This window comes from Urocitellus parryii, chromosome 5, assembly GCF_045843805.1.
Source record: "Urocitellus parryii isolate mUroPar1 chromosome 5, mUroPar1.hap1, whole genome shotgun sequence".
NCBI classification, from domain to species: Eukaryota; Metazoa; Chordata; class Mammalia; order Rodentia; family Sciuridae; genus Urocitellus; species Urocitellus parryii.
The window spans coordinates 55,836,637-55,853,564 of record NC_135535.1 but is presented as its reverse complement, the minus strand read 5'-3'; the positions used below and the strand labels follow the sequence as shown (position 1 = coordinate 55,853,564).

Below are 16,928 nucleotides of genomic sequence, written 5' to 3'. Positions count from 1 at the left end.
GAATGTCTGCATTATCTGAGAACCTTTTTAGATGTGAGGATCTCTCCCCCTCTTGGAAGGCAGTGTCACCATGACTGCTACAGCTCATGTCACTCAGAACTACAAATGTTTAAAAAGATGTACAAAGTTGTAGAATTACAGCTTCCTTTTTTTTTCTACATTGACAATTGTTTTTCATTTCTCCATTTGAAGTGAGAAAATAGCCATCCACCATAGAATATTTAGAAGAGCATCCCCCATACCACCTTCCCAACTTAGAATTAAACATTTAATTTTTGATAAGCAATTAATTAATGGGATCAATTCTTCTTACTAATTTAAAAAGGAATGGACTGTGTATGTTTCAGAATGCTGAAATTTACCCTTGCCAACTAAATATAAAGTTTTGTACTTTTCTAGCCATCTTTCATACCTATGTTATTTAGAACACATTCAAACAAGGAAAATTACAGATGTTATGAACAATGACTGTTAATACTAGAGTAACAGAATTAAATCACAGGAGGTATAAAAGTTGATTTGACACTTTACTCAAAAATAAATCTATAGGTTATGCGTTTTTGATAAGGAAAGTTTTCTTTTTTAAGAAACATAAGGCTTTCTAGCAAACACCATGGCAATAAAATAACTTCAAAATGTAGACTGGAATTAAACATGAGAAACTTTAAATTTAAAATATTTTGAATTGTAGCATCTGTTTATAAGAAATTTGAAATATTATAGCATTAATAAAAACATAGGAATTAAAGAACCATAAATGTCTGACCATCACTCGGCCCTTAAGCTCCTCGATGATATGCTGAACAGATGGTCGTTATAAGTTATGGTTAATCAATTGAAAGGCAATTTCAAACCTTAAAGAATGTCTTTTCTATCAAAATCAAAGTTCTGTAATTTCTGTCTATTCTAATAATTTTCCCACTTGAAAATTTTTCAAATAATGAAGAAGTTGTCATGTTCTTCCTAAATCTTTACTTAAGTCAATATAGTTATGTCTCAATATCCATAGTGAATTAGTTCTAGGATACTAAAATCTATGGTTCCTCAGGTCCTTTTTGTAAAATGGTGTTTTATTTGTGCCGCAGTCTGGCTAGGCACAAAATAACGGAGCCACCCCAAAGCCTTGTAGATTCAAACAGCAACTCTTTATTCCTGAACTCTCACCGACACTCTACCCACACTCTACCCACACTTCCCGTGAACACCCTGCCTCCACCTGGCACCAATTCTCTCAGAGAACTCCACCGGAACTCCGAAGGGGGGGGGTTGAGGCAGCAGGATACACCCTAATCCCAGCAGGATCCACCCTAATCCTGGAGCCACCCTAATCCCTGAGCAGGGTCACCTTTCCACCCAAAATGCCATGCTTCATTCCTACTTGGCTATGGCTCTCAGCATATTTGCATATAACTTCTGCATATTCTCCTGTATACTTTAAATTATCTCTAGATTACTTATGTTTATAAAGAGTTGTCATACTATATTATTTATGGACAACATCTGCTCAAAACAGATGCATTTTAAAAATATTTTTGACTTGTGGTTGATTTAATCTGTGGACACAGAGGACCAACTACAGGATTGTATTAAATGTTCATTGTGTGAATGAACTATGCTCTATAGATGACCCACTTCTATTCATCTAGTGACCCAAGTACCTCAGTGGGAATTTTATGTCCTTCAGGATTGGACAGATCTTTACAGTGTGGGTCCTGCATATTGCAGGAGGTTTAGCACTGTGTTCTCAGTGCCACCAAATGTCCCCCATAGATACCAGACACTTATGTTGTAGGCTCTCAGTTAAGACACTTATGTTGTAGGGTTTTTGTTTGTTTGTTTTTCTGCTCTATTTTGCTTTGGTAGTCACATGGTCCCTATTACTTGAAGTCAGTACAGAAATGTTGATGTGGATGTAACCTATAGCAGAGCCCACTGGCAGACCACGAGAACACTGACTGTAAGCTCTTTAGTCCCTCTCCTCTATTAAACCTGCCGGTCTGAAACTCCATCTGCACCTTCCATATTGATTGCTAGAATTTCATTTGCCATCTGGTAAAATATCTTCAAAAAGGCTGATGTGTTCTTTTCTATATTTATTTGACATGTAGATAGATACAGAAAGAAATGTGTTTAGTTTACAGTGATAAATTTGCTGACTTCTATTGATCATAGATTTCTGTTTTAGGTTTTATAATAAATCTCTTAATCTATTTTAGTTTCTTCCTAGAATCTTCAGGATTGATGTCAAGCTCATTAATCTACTAAAGGCATATTTTTGTTTGTGATAAATAGGTTTTTATTTCTATAACTTGACTTTTCTCTCACTACTGTGGTGTTTACACCTCCCCTGAATACATTAACTTAGTCACCCTGTCAGCATCTATCAGTGCTTAGAGACCCTGACACTCATTACTTATTTTTATATTTTGTCCTCCAAAAAATTATTATGTTTTTTACATGATATTTGAATTTCCTGCCTGTCAAGCCTCTCAGACATCACACATTTACTCTCCTCTCTAGACTGTTCTTCATTAACCTATCTAAGTTAATTCCCTCAACTGTATTATTACTCTTCTCTTGGGCTTTCTTTTATGCTTCCAAAAGCTCAAATTTGCCTTTCATTTTAATGATCTGAGGTCTATTTCATATTTGTATAATTTGTTCCCTTTCTATATCAAACAAGTTTTCATACTTCCCAATCTTTTGATTTTGGTTTGAGTCTATAATTCCAGACATTTGCAACTATTCCTTCTCTTTTTATGATCCTCCCCACATTCTGTCTAGGGTGTTTTAAATCTTCAGTAAGTTTAAGTATATTACAAATTCTTTGCTCTTTTTCTCAAATTTTCTCAAAAAGCTTGCATTCACTGCTCATAGGTCCACATGCTCCTCTCTGCAGATCTTAATTGCACATACTATTTCTACATATTATGTATAGTATTCTTAGGAACTTGTTGATTTCCTCATTTAAAAGGATATGAAGAGCATGCACAGTTCTTTTAGACCATTAAATGGTGGGTTTTATTCATTCTTTCATTTTTCATTTCAGATGTGCTTTCTGAACACTAATATAGTTGAATCTGTTTACAGAAGTTCTAGATGGTGTCAAAAGATATAAATGGCTTATTGTAATTTTTATAATGCTGTATACTGCTTTAATAGTAACATTACCTATATTAGAACACACAGACATATATACCACAATTAATAATAACTTCAGAAAGCATTCATAACCTCTAATAAATTTTTACAATGATTGTGTCTGTAGATAAATATAATTTGTTATTAAGAACTTAACTATATGCTGACCATAATAACATATCTAGGTAGTGTCATATATTTTACTTAAGCCTTCATGACATTTAGAATGTCAATAAACTCTTGTCAAAGAGTTTTCATTTAATTTATGAGTGTATGTAGTGCAATAAATTTATGATTGTCACTTATTTCAGGAAACTTGTAAAATAAGCTATTAAAATACTCAATTCTTCAAAGTAAAATTGAAAACAGGTTCTTAGACATTTTATTGAATAATTTTTAAAATAATAACTTCCAGTAATTCCAAATCTTATCCTTCTTTGTACCATAATGTTTAAGGAAACACATTTAAGAATAATACTTTTTCACTGCACGTTTATTTGCTGCCAGGCTTTTCAGCTTAAACACCCTTGGGTGGCTGAACATAAAGTACATACCTTACTTCATAGGAAGTTTAGAGAAAGAGTGACCATATTGGCCTCACTGTGGCTCCACGCCCATCCCACTGTGATGCTCTTGAACCGCTAGGGTTTTAGTCAGCTTTTCTGCTGCTGTGACTAAATGACCCAACCAGAAAAACTGTAGAGGAGAAAAAGTTTATCTTTTTAGATGTGTTGGTGTGTGTTTGTGTTTTGAATACAAGGGAAAAAGTACCTTCCTTCTATTATTCAGAAGTCTTAATACACAGAAGGCTGGCTCCATGCCCTGGGGCTTGAGGTGAGGCACAACATCATGGCTAAGAGTGTGGCAGATGGAAGTGGCTGACTCCATTATAAGGAATGGGGAAGTAGAATGAGAACTCTCCACTTGCCAGATACAAATATATATCCCAAAGTCATGCCCCCCAATTCCCACTTCCTCCAGCCACAGGCTACCACTTCAGTTATCACTCATTTAATCCCAATGGGGATTAAGTCACTGGGTTAAAACTCTCACAACCCAATAATTTCTCCTCTGAACCTTCTTGCATTGTCTCATCTTTGAGCTTTTGGGGGATACCTCACATCCAAACCAAAATAGCTAGCTACTGTGGTTCATCTTTTCCTCCAGCTATCTTTCTCCAAGGGTAATATGGCTGCTGTAGTACCAGGCAATATATGCATAAAAGAAAACATCTTATAATATTAAATCTTTTTTAAAACTGGGGGACTTTTTCCGAGAAATCATTTGTTGACGTCCACTTATGTCTCACTGGTTAGTATTGGATTCTAACTTGGCTCTAAACCATTCACTAGTAGGGAGAATGAAATTACCATGATTGACTCTCTTAGTAAACCAGAATTTACTTCCACCTCAGTAGAGTGTAATTCTCTGAGTATGTGCCTGCACAGTGAAAAATATGTTGCTACAAGGTTCCATGTAGTCTCAACCAAGGGGACAGGCAGGATACATCCTAAGTGTCCTTAAATGGATTCACAGATTAAACAATTATGGCATATAGAATATTAGTCAACCTTAAAAAAAGAAGGAAATCCTGTGATTTCCAACAAAGTGGATGAACCCAGAGGACATTAAACCACACACAGAAATAACATATACTGCAAGATCTGACTTATATGTAGAATCCAAAACAGTCAAATTAGTAAAAGTAGAGAATAGAATGATTGTTACTGGTGGAAGAGAGGATATCAGGGGAAATGAGGAGATGTTGGTCAAAGAGTACAAAGTTGTAGTTTTATACAACAAATACTTTCTGGAGACCTAATGTATAATATGAGGGCGATAGTTAATACTACTATATTGTACTTTAAAAGATCTTAAGTGTTCTTGCCACACACAAATGCGCTAATCATGAAAGGAGATGGATATGTTATCTTGACTATAATAATCTTTTCACTATGTACATGTATCTCAAACTATCCTATTACCATTGTACACCATATGTGTGTGTGTGTGTGTGTGTGTGTGTGTGTGTGTATATATATATATATATATATATATATATATATATATATTTACAAAAGAGGAAACAAGAGAAAGTGTTTGCCCAGTCTTAGCCAAAAGTATTAGATAAGAGAATACTGGTTTGGACATTAATTATTACTTCTCTAAATTATGTTGATTCCCTGGAATGAATATACAGGACTAATTACTTAAGCTTTGTAGCACTTTACAATATACTAGAACTTATGTAAAAAGAGCACAAGCCATATTAGAAAGCACATTCTCTTGGTACTTTGTCCCTTGTATTCAAAACACAAATATACACCAACACATCTAAACCTACACTAGGTAGAAAATCAAATACTGTATTGCACAGTGACTGAGGCAAGTGGACCTTATAATTTGGTTAGGAATATTTGCTCATAAACTAACATCCTTTTAAAGAGACACATTAAAGTGAATGGAGAACACATACACATTTCTAAAATGGCCTTTAGCTTGGAATATGTGTTGTATATATTTTTTTTGTTTTGTATGTGGTTTAGAAAAGAAAAAAGATTCAGAAGATTGAATATCTTTTTTTAAAAAGATATTCTATCTATAATGTATGCTATAATAAATGTTGGCATCATGCCATTGTAGTGATGGTGGCATCCTAAGACAATCCTAAATCTATTCAGAAAATAAATTTCTTGAATTAAATGATATTTATCATCTACTATGTGAAATTAAAATTTTCTGTGCCTAACTAAATTATAGATATGAGAAACCTTCAGCCCATACCACACTTGAACTGAAATTCTAGTAACACAAATATGCAAATGAACATAACATAATACAACATAATGTATAATAAATATATAAGTGAATATAACATAATGTATGTATTTAAAGAGAGAGAGGACCAAAACAATTAAAAGGTTAAGGAATTATATTAAAAAGATGAGTATATAGAATTCTTTAAGGCAGTATCATTTAAAACTAATTGTGAAGTGCAGATGAAGGAAACATAGCATTTTTAGCAAATATATAATGTTTCATAGGACTTCATGTAATATTCTATGCATCGTAATAGATATGAGAAAAAAATTCTCAAGAGTGCAATGTTTTTGCATCCTTTGGAAATGGTCATGTTGCTTATTATTTGCCTAAAACATAAGAATCCTCAATTTACAAATTCCTTTTCCTGACTTGTTCATGGAATATTTAAGATGTTTTCTTTTCTTTCTTTTTTCTTTTCTTTTCTTTTCTTTTCTTTTCTTTTCTTTTTTTTTTTTTTTTTTTTTGAGAAAAGGGATAAAGAAGGTTTATTGCTTTGCTAGCAAAGGAGAAACACAGGCACTCATGTCACAGAGACTGTGGTTCTGCCCCTCAGCAGGAACTGGGGGGTGGGGGAGTTTTTAAAGAGGTGATTCAAAGGCTACATTGCACATGTTCTCTGTCTGGAATTGTAATTCATTTCTTAATTTGAGAGTCATTTCTGAGATCTTCTGGTACTATCCCCAAATCTGGATTACTTCATTCCTATAGTGGTGTGTACTCAAAGACAGAAAAATCTGCCTAAAATGGGGAAGAAAGGTAATCCTATTTTCCTCTGAGATTAGGGACAGGGGAGAGATTAGGGAGGAACCAGGAGAAAGGAAGAGAAAGAAACATGTCCATTTTAAAAATCAGTTTTAGTGGCCGAACATCAAGGGCTATATTCAAATCATAAAGTGGAACACTGTTGCAGTTCCCCACTGTGAATTTTTATATTCTATTTCTATGGAAAAATGGGCAATGACTTCTCCAACTTGCTTTCTGCTAAAAGAGGACAACATTGAGGGAATTAACCAAAAGTCCTTATTTTCTATCAGGTATGGACAGTTAAGGATGTTCAGCATCATAGCAGTTCAGAGGTCCACAATGGCAGATGGCAGGTGACTGGACAAGGCATACATAGGGAAAGGATCATGCTAAGATAACAGTAAACAAGACAGCAATGCATTCCTTTTTTTGTAAACAAGTAGCACAAAAGCAATTAGTATTTCAGCCAGTCTCTGAAAACCATGAAGACAGTAACTCATAATCAAACCATGAAAATCAAATCAAGTTTATCAATGTAGGAGGTTAGGAAGATTTGTAGGCCTATGAGATCAGGCTCAAATTAACTCAGGAAAAATTTAGGAATCCAGAGTCCTCTGTGATTATTATTAGGCACTTGCACATAAGAACCATTCTTTTATAACCAGTTTACTTACTTGTGGTAGGGCTGACAGAAGTGTACATCTTAAGTTACATTAAACAAACAAACAAAAAAACATTTTTTTTTTCTTTTAATGGCCACTTAGGAATGTGCTTAGGCTATATTCTCCTGCCTGTTGTGTAAGACCAAGTTGGTTAAAACTGAGATTCCTCAGAGGTCACCCTTAGAGACCTGTGCAAAACCTCTTGGCTCCTTTCTGTTTTTCTCTACCAGTGGTGCCATCTGCCAGGGTGGATCAGGGTCTTGTTGGCCAGACACTCTGAATTATATATCCACATTTAAAAAACTCTGTAGAGATTAATCTATTCCAACATTTAGTTGAGCATGATAAATTTGAAAAATATCAGAAGCACTTTAAATTCTCCATGTTAGATCTACTGAGATAATTCTTTGAAACTAAATAAACTTTCAAGCTTTGGAAAAGGAGATATATAGTAAGTAGATGTTAACTACTTGTTTAGTATGAGAGTATTAACAGATTTTGTGAAATTATTGATATGAGCTAGATTTTTCTAATATTATATTAGGATCTTTTAGAATGCAAGTAAGGAATAACCCAATGTCCATTGGTAAATAAATAAAAAAAGTTCAGTGATGTCTTCTCACATTGAGTCTGTACATAAAGCAACTCCTGGCTTGGCTGATTCATTGACCTTTTCATCTAATCAGGGCTTCATTATCTATCCCATCTACCTTCAAGCTAATGCTTCACAGTTCAAAGATGTCCATGGCATCTCCAATACCATACTCTCACAAAAACATCCAGAAGCATTTGCTTTCTTTTTAAAAGTGAGGAAAGTCTGTCTAAGAAGCTCCCAGAAGAATTTATCCTATATTAATTGCTCCCAAATGCATACATTCAAACCTGTGTCTAGTACTGATGCTGAGCCATCATGATGAGCTTATGGTACTTGTGATTCACCTCTCAGGTTGGGCCTGGAGCCTCTCAGAGAAGTATAGGTATATAGTAAAATGAGGATTTGATTAGGAAAAAGGAAAGGTTTGTGGCTCTTGAGAAGGCAACTAGCAGTTGTTGCAACACAGTCTTTATGTTTCCATTTTCTTAAAAATTATTGCAAAGAGCAGCAAATGCAATGTATAAATAATGTGAAATGCAATGTTACATGTAATACTGTTTCTGAAATGAGCATCATACATGTAAAAAAGAGTGAATCATTTCTTTCCCCAAAAAAGTTCAGAGAAATGATAACAGAATACTTGAGCAATCTTTCCAAATTGTTAATTTGAATCTGTTTCCATATGTACAAAATAGACACTAAGTAATAGTACCAACTTGTAATGATGTAAGATTTTATGCATAAAGAGCTCAGAATAGCATCAAGTGCTGGAGAAATCTTATGTTTATTACTACCTAACCATTTTACCAGCCTCAGAGAAGGGAAAATCTTTCCTACTGGAACATAATGTAGCCTGTAAACACTAGGAAGTCCTTGCTGTTGTTGTCCGTGGGTACAGAGAATTAGAATGGTCACTTTCACCACTCTTTGAAAAAAGTGGTTTGAAAAAAGTGGTATTTAATACAATTTATTAAATATTTAAATTTATTAAAATTTAATGTCAATTTGTCCTCTTTCCTCCCTTCTCTCATACAAATAGCAGATAATCCCTTTTAAATTAGTGGACAAATGAATTTAGAATTTCTTATAAGAGAGAAGAAAATAAGAAAAAACCCCAAATAACTATGCTTTTATAAAGCAAAATTGAAGAAATCATCTCACAAACAGGCCAATGACATTGAGATTTGTGAATAAAGAAAAATATTCAGGGTGGAAAATATGGCAAATGAGCTATATATACATCTATGTCTATATATACATCTTAAAATAGCAGTTTAGATTTAGCATTGAACTTTGGAAGCTTCATCTATTTGTATGGTGAGAATCTGCTCCCTGAGGAATTGTTATGTCTACTGAGACCTGATTATGAGAAAAATAAGCCATTTCTATATTATATATGGCTTCCAAGATCCCACATTCCGGTTATGCCCCAAGTGTACCTAGCACACTAATCCCTTTCCTTTCCCTGCTTTCTATGACTGTTCACACCATTCATTCAGAAATCTTGCATGTTGTCTTATGCACTTGAAATACTAATTGAATGTTGATTAATACACTACCAGTGTCTTCAGTGGACAGGGAGAAATTTTTTCGTCAAACTGAATGAGCCCTAGTAAATCACATTGAGGCAATTATCCTTAAGGATGTCCCAACTGAAGATAATTTACTGTGTAGTATTTTATCTCCATCCTTTGTAAAAGCAAATGCAATACCTACTTCATAATTATTCCCCCCAGGTTTTTCATTAACCTAAAATGAAAGATCATATATACAGAAAAACAAGGTGAACTTTCAATCCCAGATCAAGGCAGGATAAAACTCAAGAAAACAAATAGTGAAGACAATCTCATCCTCCATTCAAATAAAAACAGTAAGCTTCCTAATTCAAAACATCTGTTTGAAAAATCTTTAAAATACAGAAAGCTACTGTTAATAAGCACACATGCTTACAGACACACACACACACACACACACACACACCCTATTGTAGTAAACACAAATAAATTTCTATAATTGCAAACCACTTTCTCCCAGTCCTGCACTAGTGCTTTTTGTCATTTGATTTGACAAGATACCATATATACAAATTTGAAATAAAGCAAATGGAAAATAAATTATGACTCTTTATCATTTCTTCTGTTAGTATTTATGCCATGCATAAATATTTTATATAGCTCCAATTGATAGGCAATTCCAATTCATAGTTTCAGATTGATAAAATATATTTTATGAAATGTTCATTACATTACATACAAATTTTCTTGTAGAATTTATCATGTAGTTTTGCACTATCCAGAAGAAATAAAAGCAAGCACTTTGAATTCAGATTTATAAAACATAATAACAATATATGAAACAGACTTGTTCATTTATATGTAGGTCAGACATTTTTAAAATATGTCACCTCGAGCTCATCTGTTTATAATTATATGCATAACTCTAAATTCAGCAGTAGGAAAGATATGGTCTAGTACTTGTATTCAGAGTCCCTAAGACCACTCTTAGCTTCAATGATTTGTTCAAAGTACTCATGGACTTAGCTGACCTATGAGGCTACCTCTTTCTCATGGCTATGATTTATTAGAGTGAAGGAATGAAGAAAAAATCAGCAAAAGGAAGATATGTAATGAAAAGTCTAAAGGAAACCAGGTATAAACTTATCAGAATCCTCTCTCAGGGGAGTCACACTAAATGGGCTTAATTCCTCCAGCAACCCATTAGGACAACATGTATGAAGTGCTTTCTGTCAGAAAGCTATTGAGACTTGGTGCATAAGGTTTTTTTTTTTATTGATTGTTCCATACATTACAGAGCTCTTGATAAATCATCTTTCATACATTTGACTCCATTGGGTTTTGAACTCCCATTTCTACCCCAAATACAGATAGCAGAATCACATCTGTTACATACTCACATTTTTACCTAATGGCATATTAGTGACTGTTTTAATCTGCTACCGTTCCTAAGGTTTTTATTAGTGAACTGGTCACATAGATATTCACTGCCTTCCATGAACCAAAATTTTAGACTCCCAGGAGGAAAAATGAGTATACATACATTATATTATTATTTTAATATAATAAACCACATTGCTTATTTGATGGTGAGCATGAAACACCTTGTACAAGCACTTTTGGTGTAGTCACCCCTCTTACCATTTAGAAAATCATAGGGATGCTCCTGAGATTCAAGCTCCCCACTGCCAGACAGGGGACAACTTTGCAACAGTCCTTTCTCTGGATAGCAGTCTTAGTCCTGCTATGCTAAATCTTTTCTGCTCAGTAGTTAAGAGCACAGTCTGGTAATCCAATGACCCTAGGCTCATATTTTACACTTTACTACTTCATATTAATGTGACCTTGAGCAAGTTATTTAAACACTTTGCACCTCAGTTTTATCAACTGTTAAAAAGCCTTAATTAGGCAATTATATCATAAGAGTGCCATGAAAAGTATATGTAATTAAAGCATGTACAATTCTTAACACACTGTCTACAAAGAGTAATGCTCAATAAATGTTGAAGACTAATAATGGTGTATGGCAACTGCCTGCAAAAAGCTTGGAATAGGATGCATTAACAAGATTCATAAAATATATAGAAAATAAATGCTCTGTGTGTGTGTGTGGTGTGTGTGTGTTACCAACTGTAAGTGCACCAAGAGTGTTGAAAATAGGCAAACAGTTTTGTAATTTAAAGGAACTCACAAAATATTTCTTGCTGAGATAAATGAGCAATATTTTAAGTGCTGTGAAGCCACAGTAGTAAAAGATGATTGCTTATCTTTCAGAAGACAAGGACCTAGCTGATATGTGGATAATAATATACTTATCCTCGTGCCACTCTCTGACAAAGTCCTTCTTTATGGTTTCATGAAAGTGGCTGTTATTCTTGAGAATAAAATTCTGAGATGGATTGGAAACATGAATTAGAAGGATAAGTGTGAGTCAGAAGGATAAGTGGCTAGCCGGGTCTGGTGGCACAGGCCTATAATCCCAGTTACTCAAGAAGCTGAGGCAGAAGGATCTCAAGTTCAAGTCCAGCCTGAGCCACTTGGCAAGATGCTCAGCAACCCTGTCTCAAAATTAAAAAGCAAAAAGAATGGGGGCATGTATTTCAGTGATAAATCACCCCTGGGTCCAATCCCTAGTACTAAAAAAAAAAAAAAAAAAAAAAAAAAAAATCGGGAATCGGGGGGGATAAGTGGTTAGATAGATCAGTCTTAGACACAGCCTTACTACACTTTTATGAATGTTCTTGGAAATAAAAGATTATTATCCTGGTACTCTTGCACACCTTTGGGGGTAATTCATTCTTTTCTTGTAGCTTTGTCTTTCTAATTAATATAACAAACTAAACATCTACTAGAATGTAGAGAGCTGCTGGATAGTGGTATGTTTTGCATTTAATGTTGGATGACTCCTAATAATAAACATTTAGAAATTTTTTTAAAAAAGGTCACTTTTACTCTATATTATAAATTTAAATTGCACTCAAAACTATTACCAAATAGAAAGACTTTATGACAATTTATAAGCATTAAATATTGAGGAGGAAAGAGCTTCGGTTATGTTTAACTAGATCACTTATAAAGCATATCTCATTTTGCTAGAAAAGGAGTATAGATGACTTGTATAAATACATCCTCACAGGACATTATTTAACCAAAGTACATAATTAAAAATAAAAGTAGGGCTGGGGATGTGGCTCAAGCGGTAGAGCGTGTGTGCGGCCCGGGTTCGATCCTCAGCACCACATACCAACAAAGATGTTGTGTCCGCCGAAAACTGAAAAATAAATATTAAAAAAATTCTCTCTCTCTGTTTAAAAAAAAATTGAAAAATAAAAATAAAAGTATTTGTTAAAATTAGACCTCTCATTGGATCTTTTTTTCAATTTGTCCTAATTAGTTATACATAACAGTAGAATGCATTTTGGTTCATTGTACACATGAACATACAATGGAACATAAGTGGAACATAGCTTTTCATTTCTCTGGTAATATGCAATGTAGAGTTGCAACACATGTGCAGTCATACTTTACTGAAGCCCCTATAGAAGTTATAGAAGCGTACTCCTCAAAAGAAAAGAAAGGAAAAGAATTAACACTGTTAAACATTTTCTTTAGTGACTACCCTTAGTTAATCATAGTAATGAGGAAGAAGCCTTGGTGTGGTTATCCCAAGCTAAAGATGTAATTATTCATCATACATTGCAAATTAACTTATGACTCATAACTACATTCAAATTTTAATTTATGTAGTTTAAACCAACACATTTATACAATATTGTAATTGATTATACCATTCATCAATTTGTTAATTATTCAGCTACCACATAGGAAATGAAGTACATAACATAAATAATATTGAGAATACATTGTTTTAGTCCAAATAATTAATAAATAACTTTAAATCTATTCTGAATCTAGTATTTATCGTATCATCCATCATAGTTCTTAAAATCACATTGATTATTTCCTCCTCTGTACAACAATGTATTGAAGACTGTAGTTGTGTTTTATTTATTATTTTCTTCTTGATGTGCTTCAACTGGTTTTATACTGGAAGCTCAAGAAACGTTGCATTGAATTGATTTCAGTTAAGTTGAATTGAATTGAATCAGTTAAGTAATTTTGAGAAAAGAATTGGTGTGGAATATCATGAAACTGCCACACATAAGTTTAATAATTAATTACAGCCAATCAATTTATCATGACTCTTCCTTCCTCACAGAAAGTTATTTTAAATTATTGATATGCTTTTTAATGAAGATGCACATTTCCTAAATCATGGGGTGGTATGTTACATATAATATATATGTGGATAATTTTTCTTCTTATCAGTTCTTCAAGGGAATTTTATGACATTAGGTACAAAATTCTATTATTTTCACTTGTGCATCTTTTTAAAACAATTTTCCCCCAACCTGTAATCACAGATCATATGGTTTTATAAAAGTTTTAATATTTTTTACTTTATTTTTGAGTTATCTCTGTCTAAAATTATGTGTCATTATTAGTCATTGTGACATATTAAATCTCATTAGACACTGATGTTTTATCTCAAAATTATATTTAAAGAATAAAAATAATATTTGTATATGCATGAAAGAATATGGACATATTGATGAGTGAATCTCAGTGTGTTTTAAATACTATCCATGCAGAAAATTTTAAATGCAGAGAAACAGTACTTAGCAAATTTGTAATTTATAGTATAACTAAAAAAAATCCCTTTTTTTAAATCTTTCTAGGTCAAATTTAGTCTGAGTATTTGGATCTAATGTAGTCTTTTTTCTTTAAAGTGGTATCCCAAGTTTCAGATGACATATAAGTTTAAGTTCAAAAGGAAACGTCAAAGCAAATCATTTACCCATTGACAGGTCCTATAAAATAATATGAATTTTCACTGACTTGAAGATGAGCTCAGTTAAGTTGTACTGGTGTTTTATGATACACCAAGACAAAAAAAAATGCTGTACACAAAGTAAATCACAATACTTTCTTAATATTTATAACTTTTATAACACAAAAAGTAGACTTAACTAAAACAGATTATTTTAATGATACTAATTGTTTCTGAATGCTTTATAACTGCACACACATACACCCATGACATATACTTTTTAAATATACGTTAAATAAGTTGGATAAGCCATTCTTAGAATTTTTTCTCATTTAGTATCTGAGTCAGTTCTCAATGTTTATGTTTCATGCATAAGATTGTTCTCTTTGCTGGTGAAGCAACTATCCACCATTTTCTTTAGAAATTTCATTTGAACTGCCACACACATTCTGTAAATTTTGATGCTGCTACTTTCTTTTTTTAAAATTAGTTCTTTTTAGATATAATGACAGTAGAGAGTATTTCAACATATTATACATACATGGAGTATAACTTATTCTAATTAGGATACCATTCTTGTAGTTTAACATGATATGGAGTTATATGGTTATCTATTCATATATGAACATAGAAAGGTTAGTTTGATTCATTCTACATCTTTCCTATTCCCATACTCTCTCCCTTCCCTTTATTCCCCTTTGTCTAATCCAGTGAACTTCTATTCTCCCCCACTTTTTATTGTGTGTTAGCATCTGAATATCAAGAAAATATTTAGCCTTTGTTTTTGGGAGGATTGGTTTATTTTACTTAACATGATAGTGTTCAGTTCCATCTATTTACCAGCAAATGCCATAATTTCTTTCTTTTTTATGGCTGAGTAATATTCCATTGTGTATATATATCACAATTTCTTATTCCATTCATCTGTTGAAGGCCATCTAGGTAGATTCCATAGACTTACTATTGTGAAGTGAGCTGCTATAAGCATTGATGTGGAAGTATCACTGTAGTATGCTGATTTTAAGTCCTATGTGTATATATGGAGGAGTGGGATAACTGAATCAAATGGTGGTTCCATTCCAAGTTTTCTGAAGAATTTCCATACTGCTTTTCAGACCAATTTGCAGCCCCAACAGCAATATATGAGTATACCTTTTTCCCCACATCCTTGCCAACCTTAATTTTTTGGATTCTTGATTGTGGCAATTCTGACTGGTGTAGTTTTGATTTGCATTTCTCTAATTGCCAGAGATGTTGGACTTTTTTTTTTTTTTGATGTTGCTACTTTCTTTTTATCAGAATGGATCAGCAGAATACCTTTCATGCCTTCAGGGTTTATTTTTATATATTCCTTTTCAAATGCTCCTTAAAATGATTCATTGAAGTGTGAGGGATTAATCATAGTTCCCTCAAGTCACAGGTGATAATAACCAAATGCAAACATGCATAGGCCATGATAGCTACATTACTGCCTACGACTGCTAACTGATGAACAGAGTTTGGAAGAAACCATGAAGTATAAACCATTCTTGTTACTAAGATAATATGATGTGAAAACAGTTGGTATTTTAAGAAGCAGTGATATATGGTATTAAAGAAAAATCATTGTTGAATATAATTAAAAAACTAAGCTCTAACTAATGGCATGTATGTGTTTGTATGCACACATCATTCTTTTATTCTTCAATATTTTTTTAAAGAAAGAGTGAGAGAGAGTGAGAAAGCGAACTTTAATATTTATTTTTCAGTATTTGGCGGACACAGCATCTTTGTCTGTATGTGGTGCTGAGGATCGAACCCGGGCCGCACGCATGCCAGGCGAGCGCGCTACCACTTGAGCCACATCCCCAATATTTTTATGCGTTCTTTTCAGTTAAGCATGACAGTAAAATCCATTTGACATAATTATAAAAGTATGGAGTGTATCTGTTCTAATTCAGTACCCAGTACCTCTCCTTCCCCTCCCCTCTCCCCATTTCCTGCTCTTCTCTTTATTGAGCCTTATGCCATTTACCCAGTTATTTTTTTAAAATAACTTGTAGATATACAAGATGGTGAGATTCACATTCACATATGTACCTAGGAAAGTTATGTCAGATTCATTCCACTGTCTTTCCTTTTCCTGTCCCCCCTGCCTTCCCTTCATTTCCCTTTTTCTACTCTACTGAACTTTTATTATAAGATTCTTACACAGACAAGCCATTTTCATAATCCCTAGATTTTTATTATATAAACTTACCTGCATTTTAAAAGACAATTTGGATTTCTGAGCTAAGTTTCATTTAAAATTTTTTTCCACAAAAGTTGAATAGTTAGGGTCATAAAAATCATGAACACTTCTAATTCATTATTTCATGTGCTTTCTTATAGAGAGTTATAAATAACTCATCAGCTGAAAGTGGTGGCAAATGCCTGTAGTCCACATAGAGACCTCTACTGCAAAACAAACAAAACAAAACACCCATCTATTTGTGAAGTTTTGAAAAGTCCTCATTATATTCCATATGAACTAATTTTTTCCTTGAATCATTAAAATATGCTTTTTCAACTTTCAAAATTAGCAACTATAAAGTATCAATAAATGACACCTAACTGAATATTTCTTTATCTTCTCTCTA

At 33.4% G+C, this 16,928-nt stretch overlaps 1 protein-coding gene across 6 annotated transcripts in view; it reads left to right on the top strand.

Moving 5' to 3' along the window:
• Window positions 1–16,928, top strand: part of Slc16a7 (solute carrier family 16 member 7) — a 182,983-nt gene that overhangs the window by 148,921 nt on the left and 17,134 nt on the right. The gene's annotated exons all lie outside the window — the stretch shown is intronic.